Below are 12,911 nucleotides of genomic sequence, written 5' to 3' on the forward strand. Positions count from 1 at the left end.
TATGGTATATACATGTGGTATATATATACCATATATATATATATATATATATATATATATATATATATATATATATAAAGCTTATGATAACCACAAACCAAAAACCTAGAAAAGAGACACAAAAAATAAAGAGAAAGAAACCCATACATAACAACTAAAGAAAACCACAAGGGAACAGACCAAGAAAAGAAGAAAAGAACAGAGAAGAACTACAAAAAAAAAACAGAAAACAATTAGCAAAATGCCAATAAGTATATACTTATCTATAATACATTAAATGTGAATGAACTAAATACTTCAATTAAAAGATAAAGGGGGGCTGAATGGATAAAATTACAAGACCCATCTACATACTGCCCACAAGAGACTCACCTCAACCTCAGATGTAAGGACATACACATACTGAAAATAAAGAGATAAAACAAGATATCCTATGCAAATGAAAACAAAAAGAGTGCTAGAATAGCAATAATTATATCTGACAAAATAGAGTAACACAAAGACTCTAACAAAAGACAGAGGAAGGCATTATGTAATGATAAAGTGGCCAATCCAGGAAGAAAATATAACATTTGTAAATACTTATGCACCCAACATAGCAGCATCTAAATATATAAAACACATATTAGCAGACCTAAAAGAAGAAATTGACAGTAATACAATAATACTTATTTTAATGAGGACTTTAATATCCCACTTACATCAATAGATAGATCATACAAATAGGAAATGAACAAGGATATACTGACCTTAGATAGCACATTAGACCAAATGGACTTAATAGATACATATAGAACATTTCATCCAAAAACTGAAGGATACAACTTCCTTTTAAATGCACATAGAATATTCTCTGGGATAAATCACATACTAGGCCACATACTAGGCCATACTAGGCCAAACAAGTATCATTCAGTTTGAGAAGATTGTGACCATATCAAGCATCTTTTCTGACCTCAATTACATGAAACTAGAAATCAATTACAAGAATAAAACTAGAAAAGACAGAAACATATGGAGACTAAATAGCATGCTACTAAAAATCAATGGATTAATGAAGAAATCGAAAAGTAAATCAGAAAATATCTTGAGATAAATGAAAATGGAAATGTATTTTTCAAAATCTTTGGGACACAGTGAAAGCAATTCTAAGATGGAATTTCATAGCTATATAGGCCTACTTCAGGAAATAAGAAAAATCTAGAATAAACAATCTAACTTTATACCTAGAGGAACTAGGAAGAGAAGAACAAAGCCCAAGTGGTAAAGAAGGAAGGAAATAATAAAAATTATAGTGAAAATAAATGAAATAGAGACTTAGGTGCCTGGGTGGCTCAGTAGGTTGGATCAGCTTAGGTCATGATCTCACAATTCATGGAATCGAGCCCTTGGTTGGGCTCTGCATTGACAGCATGGAGCCTGGTTGATATTCTCTCTCTCCCTCTCTCTCTGCCCCCTCCCCTTCTTGCTCTCTGTCTCAAAAAATTAAAAAAAATGAAATAGAGACTAAATGAACGATAGAAAAGATCGATGAAACTAAGAGCTAGTTCTTTGAAAACATAAAATGGATAAAACCTTTAACCAGACTCAACAAGGAAAAAAAAGATAAGGGCCCAAATAAATGACATCAGAAATGAAAGAGAAGTTGTAACTGACAACATAGAAATACAGAGGATCATAGGAAATTACTAGGAACAATTAGATGCCAACAAATTGGAAAACCTAGAAAAATAGATAAATTCCTAGAAACACACAACCTTCTGACACTGAATCATGAAGAAATAGAAAATCTGAATAGACCAATTACAATTAAATTGAATCAATAATTAAATACTCCCAAAAAATAAATATCTAGGACCAGATGCCTTCATAAGTGAATTCTACCAAATATTTGAAAAAGAGTTAGTACCTGTCCTTCTCAAATTATTCCAAAAAAAAAAAAATGAAGAAGAAGCAATTCTTCCAAGCTCATTTCGTGATGTCAACATTACCCTGATGACCCCAAACCAGATAAAGACACCACAAAAAAAAGATAACTATTTCTGGGGCACCTGGGTGGCTCAGTCAGTTAAGTGTCTGACTTCAGCTCGGGTCATGATCTCTCAGTTTGTGAGTTCGAGCCCCACATTGGGCTCTGTGGTTCCAGTTCAGAGCCTGGAGCCTGCTTCAGATTCTGTGTCTCCCTCTCTCTCTGCCCCTCCCCTACTCGTGCTCTGTCTCTCTCTGTCTCTTTTTTTTTTTTTAATTTTTTTAATGTTTATTTATTTAAAAAAAATTTTTTTTTCAACGTTTGTTTATTTTTGGGACAGAGAGAGACAGAGCATGAACCGGGAAGGGGCAGAGAGAGAGGGAGACACAGAATCGGAAACAGGCTCCAGGCTCTGAGCCATCAGCCCAGAGCCTGATGCGGGGCTCGAACTCCCAGACCGCGAGATCGTGACCTGGCTGAAGTCGGACGCTTAACCGACTGCGCCACCCAGGCTTCCCTAATGTTTATTTATTTTTGAGACAGAGAGAGATAGAGCATGAACGGGGGAGGGTCAGAGAGAGAGGGAGACACAGAATCTGAAGCAGGCTCCAGGCTCTCAGCTGTCAGCACAGAGCCCGACGCGGGGCTCAAACTCACAGACCGTGATATCATGACTTGAGCCAAAGTCCGACGCTTAACCGACTGAGCCACCCAGGCGCCCCTCTCTCTGTCTCTTAATAATAAATAAATGTTAAAAAAATTTTTTAAAAATATTACTATTTCTTTTAAATGTATTTGAGCAGCCAGTGTCTTTCAGATACCATGCTAAATGTGACTATGGATAGGTAACAATCCAGTAGGAACATTAAGACAAATAGAAAATGATCAGTGATTTAACAGGAGAATAGAACAATTACTGAAGAAATTCAGAGAATTTATGACTGGACTGATGAGTGAGGTCTCATGAAGAAAGGCAAAATTTAAACTACGGTTTGAAGGATGGGATTGGTAATTCTATCACATGAGCACAAGTCCAAGATTGGAAAGAAAAAAAAAAAAAAGAATTAAACCTCCTGTGCAGACCTATTTGCAGGGAACGTGAAGGCCATGCAGGGAAATTGTAGACCAGAAGTTCAGAAAGATAAATTGTTGCCAGAGGGCCACAAATATACTAATATTTCCAAACACCTTTTTAATAGTGAAGAGTTCTGGGATTTTTTTCCCACAGGTAGTTATGCAATGTTACAGATTGAATGTTATAAGAAGGTACTTATATATAAATACTGATATCACGAACAACAAAGGAATGCAAATTAAAGCAATGCAAGATCATATTTACCTATAAGATTAAGAATGATATTAAAAGATTGCTAATAGTACTGACAAGTGTACAGAAAAATAATGTTATCACTGATGTAAACTGTACATAATTATGAAACTATAAATTGGCATTAACTTTCTGGAAAACAATGTGGCAGAATGTACTAATATTCATTACCTTATACTTGGAAATTCCATTTCTAGAAATATATTTTAGGTCACAAGTGAGCAACACTCAAAAGTGGTGGTACATGATAGCTATAGCAACTGAAATTTTTATTAATGGGAGTATCGTAAATAAATTTTGGCATAAACCTTGAACAAAATGCTAATAATTATGGTTTTCCAAACCAAAAAGATGAATTAGATATTTATGTACTAACCTAAAATGATGTTCATTGTATGTTAAAAAACAAAACAAAAGAGAAAAAAATAATAAAAAATGACATATACCAAATAGTTAACAGTAATATCACTTGAGGGTAGAAATAAAAAGCAATTTCATTTTTACTTTAAATTCATTTACCTGTCTTATATGAAAATATAATTTATAAATATAATTTTTTATTTAAAAAATAGTTTTTTAATGTTTATTTTTGAGAGAGAGAGACAGAATGTGAGTCGGGGTGGGGCAGAGAGAGAGGGAGACACAGAATCCCAAGCAGACTCTAGGCTCTGAGCTGTCAACCCAGAGCCCAACAGGGCAGGGGGGCTCAAACTCACAGACTGTGGGATCATGACCTGAGCCAAAGTCAGATGCTCAACTGACTGAGCCACTTAGGCTACCCTAAATAAAATTTTGAAGTATTTTGAAAAACTATTAAGAAGAGATTATCAGAAACATTGTTTTGGTTACAGGCTTTAGTTTTTTAAATATTTGTTTATTTTTGGGAGAGAAGGAGACAGGGTATGAGTGGGGGAGGGGCAGAGAGAGTGGGAGACACAGATTCCAAAGCAGGCTCCAGACTAAGCTGTCAGCACAAAGCCCAAGGCAGGGCTCAAACTCATGAACTATGAGATTGTGACCTGAGTTGAAGTGGAAATGCTTAACCAACTGAGCCACCCAGTTGCCCCGCAGGTTTTAGTTTAAACCAAAACAAATGTAAAAGCAAAGATGCAAGTCATTGTCCTCTGAAACAGCTTTCCATACAATCCGGTGTTTAACCCTTCATTTCTCATCACAACATCCTATTTTTAGTCCATTATAACATTTAGTCCATTATAACATCTAACCTTCTGGTTTATTTTTTTTAAATTATCTTGCTGAGTTTAAAGACTTTGCTTATCTCGTTCCATACTGTGTCTTCAGAACTTAAAACATTGCCTGAATGATAGCCTCACATAAATGAGTTGAATGCCATTTGGACAGCATGCAATAGTTGCTTTTATAAAATAAAATTGCAACACCTTAATGGCTTATAAAGCTCTACATAATTTAGTTCCTGCCAACCTCTCTAGCTTCATTTTCTTATCATCTCTACTTTCATCCCCTCCAGGGTCTGTACATAGTGAACTTTTTTTTTCAATTATCTTAATATACCCTTCTTTTTAATCTCTAGACCTTTGTACATGTTATTCTTGCTTCTCAGAAAATTAACCAAACTCTTCTTTCCCCTGTTTATCCCTCTGGTATCAGAATAGTTTAAGCAGAATTACTTCTTAAGATCACAGGATCTGGAGTTAAATATCAAATTAGTTATGTATTAAGTTTTATTTGCTTAAAGATACTTATCTGTAAAGTAGGAATAATAGTACCTCTCTCATTTTTGAGTATAAATGAGTTAATACCTGAAAAGCACTAAGAAAAGTTCCTGATGCATACCTGCAATTTATTGCATGTTAAGACAATGATGACAATGACAGTGATGACCTGTGATGTGGTAGTTGTGGTGATAATGATACCACTTTTTTGGAAAACCTTTCTATCTCAGTATGAGCTAGGTTCCGTTTTTCTTTGCCCCAAAAATAGTTATTGTATATTATTGCCCATTTGTTTGTTTTTGCATCTTACATATATTCCATAGGATCAGAGGCTGAGGCCATTGAGTTCACCAGAGTACCCACAATACATAGCACAGTGTCTGGCAGATAGTAGGTGCTTAATAAATGTTTGTAAAATGACTGCATTTGAATCTGGCATAAAGCAATAACATTGAACTAAGAAGTATTTTAAGAACTGAGAAGACACATCTTGGCACTGGAGAAAAGTGAAAAAGAGTCAAGGATGACTCAGGTTTAGGGATTGGAGAATAAGAAAATGATGAAGCCATTAACAGAGAGGTTTAAGATGAGTGGCTCATGTTGGTCCTTCCAGTTGACCCCTAAGAGTGACCTTTTGTCTTTATTTATGCTTTCATAGCTATACTAAATGGGCCTTAGATTTATTGCATCCTTTGATATTCACAACTGTATGTTGTAGGCAATACAGATGTGTATGCCCTTCTACAGATAAGCAAACTGAAGTTCAGATACAAGTGGCTTGGTATACGTCATGTTTGAATAGGAGAGTCATATTCCAAGTAGGAAAACATGCCGTTTTATTAAAATTATTCATTTAGAGTCATATACAGAAGGTCTGCTATGTACGGAGCATTATGGTCTAGGCATATTAAGATGTAAATGATGTGGCCATGGCTCTTAACAGCTTCATATGTATCGCTACAGATAGTTACATAAACACATTCAAGGCAGGCTGGTAGATCTTTTAGAGGATTCAGATAATGTCCTCTGTAGTACCATGAACAGAGCAATTAGTTCTCAGAATGACTTAAAAAGTCTCTTGGATGAGTTTACATTTGACCTATGTTAGTCTTTTTTCAGTATTTTAAACAATACATTTCTTTCAAAGATAGGCCAAACTTTGATACTAAATTAGAATTTGCTAATTTCACCAATGTGCTCGTAAAATAGCATTATCAAATGCATGTCTGTCATTAAGCTTTGGGCTTTAGTGTTCTGTAAATTGTTTTTCACTTTTCTTTTCTTCTTTTAATTTAGCTCAGCAACAGTGGTTCACAGTTGTGAAGAAACACTGAATGAATTAATGTTTGAGGTGACACTTGTCAGCATACTTTAAAATCATCTGCAGAGCTGATAACATGTTGAGGCAAAATAAAAGGTAGAATACAAATGAGAATATTCTAGAGTCCCAAGGCAATCACTCTATTTCCCCAGTGCATCCTTAAAGGGACATGAGAAGAAATCAAATTATACCTGAATCTTGGTGATAATAGGAGACTAGATTATTTTTTAAATGATACTTTATGTTTATTTATTTTGAGATACAGACCATGAGTGAGGGATGGGGAGAGAGAGAAGGAGAGAGAGAATCTCATGCAGGCTCCTTGCTGTCAGTACAGAGCCCAACACGGGGTTCAGTCTTACAAACCATGAGATCATGACCTGACCAAAATCAAGAGTCAGATGCTTAACGGACTGAGCCACCCAGGCACCCTGGAAAGTAGATTATTTTATTATATGAAGAAGGAATCACTGGAATGGTTGAAGAAACTAAATTTAGGTTGAGAATAGAATCATAACATTTATAAATTAAAAAGAAACTTTAATGGGAGTCTAGTAAGGCCTCTTTCTTATTTTGAAACTGGTACAGAGATTGAATTGAATTGAGTTGCTTAGTTTTCCATAATTTGATATCTTTCCATTACTTAATACCTTTATGCAATTGGGCAAGTCATTTGATATCATAAGTCTAATTTTTTTTACCAATAAAATCAGAAAATGGAGAAAATAACAGGTATCTCCTAGAGTTCCTAAGAGAATAAAATGAGATAATGCACGTAAAAGACTGGTGGCCATGTTATAGTGGCCAACCCTACTCCCCCACCTCCAAGAATGTATTAAAGTTGGATTGGTTGCACTGTAAGCAACTTTTGTCACCTGTATTGTCCCACCACTGTATTTCTAGTGCCCTGTGTAGTGCCTGACATCTAGTAGGCACTCAGTAATTCTTTCTTTTTGACTTTCTTGATGCTTTATATTAACTGATGGACCCCTGAAGATATTAAATTCTAGACCTTTTAAATCTAAGCTGCTCTTCCTAGGTTGAATCACTATGTTGTACACTTGAAAATAATATTGTGTGTCAACTCTACTAGAAAAAAAAAGCTTAAATAAAAGCTATTCTTTTAACAAAAAGGTAAACTGAGACCCTGAGTATTAGAGAACTGGCATATGGTCACAAAGATGAACATAGTAGAGTGACAGATCCATTTGGGATTCAAGATTTCTAACTAATACTCCAGTCTATATTCTAGAACGGATTTTTACAATTATTAATACATAACAGGTTTTTCTGGCATTCTAACTCTGGCCAAATATACACATTCCAGATAATTTGGAAAATACATTTGAGTAAAAGACAGTATATGTAGTATAATATTATACATGTATGTATCTTATATGCACACTGAAAATTTAGGCATTCTCTCTTGGATCTTTCATTTAACATCACTATGAGTAATTATTTTGTGATTAAATATTCTTCAAAAACATTTTAGTGGTTGGTTAGGGTTCAATTCTACGGATACAAGATCTTGCCATTTCTTATTGTTGGATATTTAATTTCCAGATTTTCACGGTCATAAATAATACTCTCATATACAAAATTGTCTTGTCTTCTGATTATTTACCTAGAATAAATGATTAAATGTGAAATAATAGCTGGAGCAAAGGTTAGGTCCATTTTTAAAGCTCTCAAATCATAAATAGTAACACTATATTTTTTTCCAGAGACTTTTACTCATTTCTTTCCCAAAAGCAATGTCTCTGGTATTTTTCATGATGCCTTTGTTACCAGAAAAAAAATGTATCAATATTGAAGGACGATTTCCTCTTCTTTTTTCTTTTTAACAAAATTCTTTCAGAGGCACATCACCCCAGCTTCTAGAATAACATCAATGCCAAACATCATTCCTCATTATCTTTGCTTGATAATACATGCTAATTACCTGTGTTCAATCTCCATAAAAATAACAGAGCAGAGACAGCTTCAGCATAGCTCACCTATTAACTTCATACACACAATCCAGGCATAATGAAGGGAGCAAAGGTCATATTTTAAATAGTCAAATACAAAGATTCTCTAAGGTAAGAATTCTTACCTTTTGTTAAGTTAGTACTATTTGAGCTTTCATAGCAATCATCTGAGCCTTTCTTGAACACCTACTATGTACCAATTTTTTTTGTGATAAATGATAAAGGACAATGCTTTTCTTTCTTTTTTATTTCATCTCATCCTTTAATTAATTATTGTAAGCCTTGATTTTATTTTACAGATTTCTATGGTGTATTAAGAGTTTCTTGTTATTTAAGAAATACCCAAGAATTCTAGACTAGGATGAAAATAAAAATACTTAAAAGTTCTGATTTACTTTTATCAACTATGACACTAAACACTCACTATTACATTTATACATGATAAATTCCCTTATTCATGATGAATGGATTTCACAAAATAATAAACAAGGCGTTTCTTCTAGTTGTGGCCTCATCACCAGCTTGTATTATAGAACTAGTTATTTTCTTTTTGAATGTTTGTTTGTTTATTTTTGTGAGAGAGAGAGAGAGAGAGCATGAGCAGGGGAGGGGCAGAGAGAGAGATGTAGACACAGAATCCGAAGCAGGCTCCAGGTCCTGAGCTATTAGCACAGAGCCCAATGCAGGGCTTAAACTTGTGAACTGTGAGGTTATAACCTGAGCTGAAATTAACTGACTGAGCCACCCAGCTGCCCCTAAAACTAGTTATTTAACCTCAATAGTTCTGAATTTACTAATCTGTAGAAAATAGTAATTCTGCTGACCCCACATGGTTGTTAAAAGAATTGAAAGAAAAAAAAATCTAGCAAGCAAATGTTAAAACAAATATATACATAAGTTCAAATTAATAATACATACTAAGGGTTTAGGTTGAAGTTTCTTTTCCTAACATTGGTATGATAGCCAGGAACCCAGAAATGCCCTATGACTACCCTGAACCTCATCCCCTTCTCATTAAGTTTCTGATTAAACAATCTATACATAAGGCAGAGAAGCTAAACTGGTCTCAGAGTTCCACTTCATAACTGAAGACTAATTCTTCAGAACATTTTCACCTGTACAGCCCTGGTAAAAACGGAGAAACGATTTTGGCACAGACTGAAGGTGTAAGGTAGATATCCTGCTCTTTTCCCTTATTAAACCAAGATGCCTGAATATGCCACTCAAATTCAGATATAGAGTATCTAGAAGGGAGAGAGTGAGACCCAGATTGATCTACCCAAATGGGCACTCCCTGCTCAGTCTGCACAGACAGAAAACACAATAGCAAAAAAGAAGAGAATGGCCAAATATGGCCAGAGAATGCTGATTCAACTGAGGTGAACCATGTTCTACAACATGGAAGCAGAAGTAGAAGAGAGAACACTATTTGTGGGGACTGATTTGTGCCGGAGACCTGCTCCAGCAGTCAGGGTCCTGTTGGGATGGGTGGACGTCGGCGAAGGAAGTCACACTTCAGTTTCTGCACATCAGCCTTTATTGCAGGTAGCGAAGGAGTTATTTATCACTTGGGGACCGGAGTCTTAACAGGTGGGGGATAACTAATTCTACATGATAGGCATAGACAGGCATGTGTGCACCGACATATATAGTCTCACATGATTATACAACATGATTATTAGCAGGGAAAGGAGAAGGTACAAAGTTCACAGAAAGTTCCGCAAAGGTTATTTCCTCAATTTACATAAGGTAGATACAATGAAAAGAAATCTTTAACAATGTCACAAACAGGGTCATTTATCTTATTACAATTCTCGTGTAAGGTTCACCAGGTTCTCAGGGTCATGATAACTTTTCTAAGAAGCTTTACAATGTTGTTGTGTTCATATTGACGCAGTCAGAGTTTTACAATTTATTTATACACATTAGGGTACAGGTTGTCTTCTAATCCATTGTACACTTCACAATGGCAACCTTTAGGATTAGTCATAAACTTAGAACACAATACATTGTCAGGGGCAACATCCAAACATATCTTTGACTAATTTCCAAGGAACTTTCCAAGCAGTATACCTAGTACTAGTAAGATGACTTACAGAATAATATTTCTGATTATAAATGAACCCAATACAAGGTGATTGAAAACCCCCTTTCAATTTCCTCTGGTAAAGTCCCCTCATCCCATGATTAGTATAAGGGCCCCAATCACTCCACATACACATATTACCCATGGGATCTTGTCTATATTTTACATATGTCTCCCATTTCCAGGCTTCCCCAAGAGTCAGAACTAAAGAGGACAGTAAGAGCAATAGCAGCATGTGGTTTGACGATGGTCCACTGCCTTGCAGTGGTTTCCAAAAGAGGATCTTTATCCTCATGGCAGTGCTGAATGAGACTTCATTCGGCTGGTTCCTTCAGATTTGCAAGAGAGTTTTTATACACCCTAGTAAAAGATGGTTCAATGAGTGTTCTCAGCTCTGACCTATAAGATTATTAAAACTAAATAAAAATAATGGAAATATGGGTATAACAGGTAGAATTCCTTACACACACTAATGTTTTGGTTAGACCTTGTACCTTGAAAAGTTCTCAGAGTTTAGTGATGAATGAGATCAGATAAAGTGGAAATGAGGTTGAATGGGATTAAATAACTACCAAAACACCAGTCAGTGTCTCAAACTTGGTTGCAAAATGGTACCACCTTGGGGGATTTAGAAATACTGATTTCTGGGCTCCATCCCCAGAGAATCTGATTGAATTGTAGCTTGGACATTAGGATTTTTTTTTAATGTTCCCCAAGTGATTCTAATGTGAAAGCAAGAGTAGTGGATGCTAAAATACTTTTTATCTAAACAAGAATAAAACTTAGAAAACTAGTAAGTTAGGTACTAGTTCCTTATTGGATCATTTTCTGCCTTCAGACTTATTCTCCCATAAAGTTCCCTTCCATCTCTATTTTCTCTGACTTGTCTGGAGCAAGGTTACATGTATACTGAATTATTCAGAAATTTATTTACAAGCATAGAATAGAAACAAAATGATTTTAAATTTATAATTTGAAGAAATAGAGGAGCACTGAATTTCCAGTTAGGGAACCTGTAATATCTGGTTCCTACAAGTACTAGTGGTTGTTTTTGTTCCCTTTTTTTAAAAATATTTTTAATGTTTATTTTTGAGAGAGAGAGAGAGAGAGACAGAGTGCGAGTGGGAGAGGGGCAGAGAGAGAGGGAGACACAAAATCCGAAGCAGGCTCCAGGCTCTGAGCTGTCAGTACAGAGCCCAACCCAGGGCTTGAACCCACTAGCTGCAAGATCAAGACCCAAGCAGAAGTCCAAGGCTTAACTGACCGAGCCACCTAGGCGCCCCCCCCCCCCAGTGGTTGTTTTTGAGCAAAAGACTTAGTCCTTTGGTACTGCTAAGCACATGACAGTTTGGATGGGATGATCTCTCTGGCATAGTGTGGCCCACTGCAAAGCATATCCTCTGAAATCAGATACCATTGGCCAGCCAGTCCGATACCCTAGCTCAGCCAGTCCCCCTGCAATACTGTACATCATCAAAAAATGTTCTAAGCTTCAGTTTCATTATTTGTGGAAACACACGGTAATAGTTACGTTTTCGGGATTCACATTCATTTAATATTAATGGAATCCCGACAACGTAACTATTACCATACACACACACACACACACACACACACACACACACACACACACAAATACACACACACACACACACACAGCTTTAAAATGTCTTTTTGTCTCTTATTATTTTTATACAGATGCGTTCTAGCTCTAGAAGTAAGTGAATCTTTGTCACTTCCCTCCCATATATCTTTGCAAATTGTGGTCCAACATTTATTTGAGCACCTCTATATATTCTAGCTTATTATAGATTCATAATTTATCAAAAGGCTAGTCGTGATCTTCTAAGTTAACTTTATGGCCAACTAATTATTTGTCACCTATAAGTTTGGAAAACACTAATTTATCTCTCCCCAGATGTGTTTCTCACATCGTTCCATTGTACTTCCAAAAGCAGAAGTTCAAATAATTTGACAGGAGTATAATTCATTCACTTCTTGGAGTTTGTTGTCCAGTAATGTGATAAAATCTTCAAAATTCCTCGGGTCACTCATACACTTACCTCAACTCCACATATGTTTTTTCTTGAATTTTTGATTTCTTGTCAGTCTACCTTCCTACTTTACCAGTCTTGGTGATTTCAATGTCCACATGGATAAACTATTTAGTATTATAGACCCTCAGTTTCTTGACCTCTATATCTTAAGTGACCTTTTCTTCAATGACTGATGAGCCACCCACTTCTATGATAACACTTGTGTTTGTCATCATGAACAATTGCCATCTGTTCTGAAACACTGATTTCAAGCATATAACTCTTACACCATCACATTCTATCTTTCTAGCTTGTTTAATCTAATACCCCTATTGCCACAATTCATTGATTGCACAAAAACTTCCAATCCTTGGAATTCCATCACTTTCTAACTATCCATTGATACATTCTTAAATTTGCTTTTCTTGTCTTTCTTAGATTCCATCATCCATTACTATGATAACTTTCTTCACTCTTAGCCAAAGTCTTTGCCCCATATTTCATT

At 35.7% G+C, this 12,911-nt stretch overlaps 1 protein-coding gene and 1 pseudogene across 17 annotated transcripts in view; both read left to right on the forward strand.

Moving 5' to 3' along the window:
• Positions 1-12,911, forward strand: part of DLG2 (discs large MAGUK scaffold protein 2) — a 2,054,427-nt gene that overhangs the window by 963,467 nt on the left and 1,078,049 nt on the right. The window lies entirely within an intron of this gene.
• Positions 9,671-12,911, forward strand: part of LOC109492272 — a 49,139-nt pseudogene continuing 45,898 nt past the window's right edge.

This window comes from Felis catus, chromosome D1 (genome assembly GCF_018350175.1).
Source record: "Felis catus isolate Fca126 chromosome D1, F.catus_Fca126_mat1.0, whole genome shotgun sequence".
Classification (NCBI taxonomy): Eukaryota; Metazoa; Chordata; class Mammalia; order Carnivora; family Felidae; genus Felis; species Felis catus.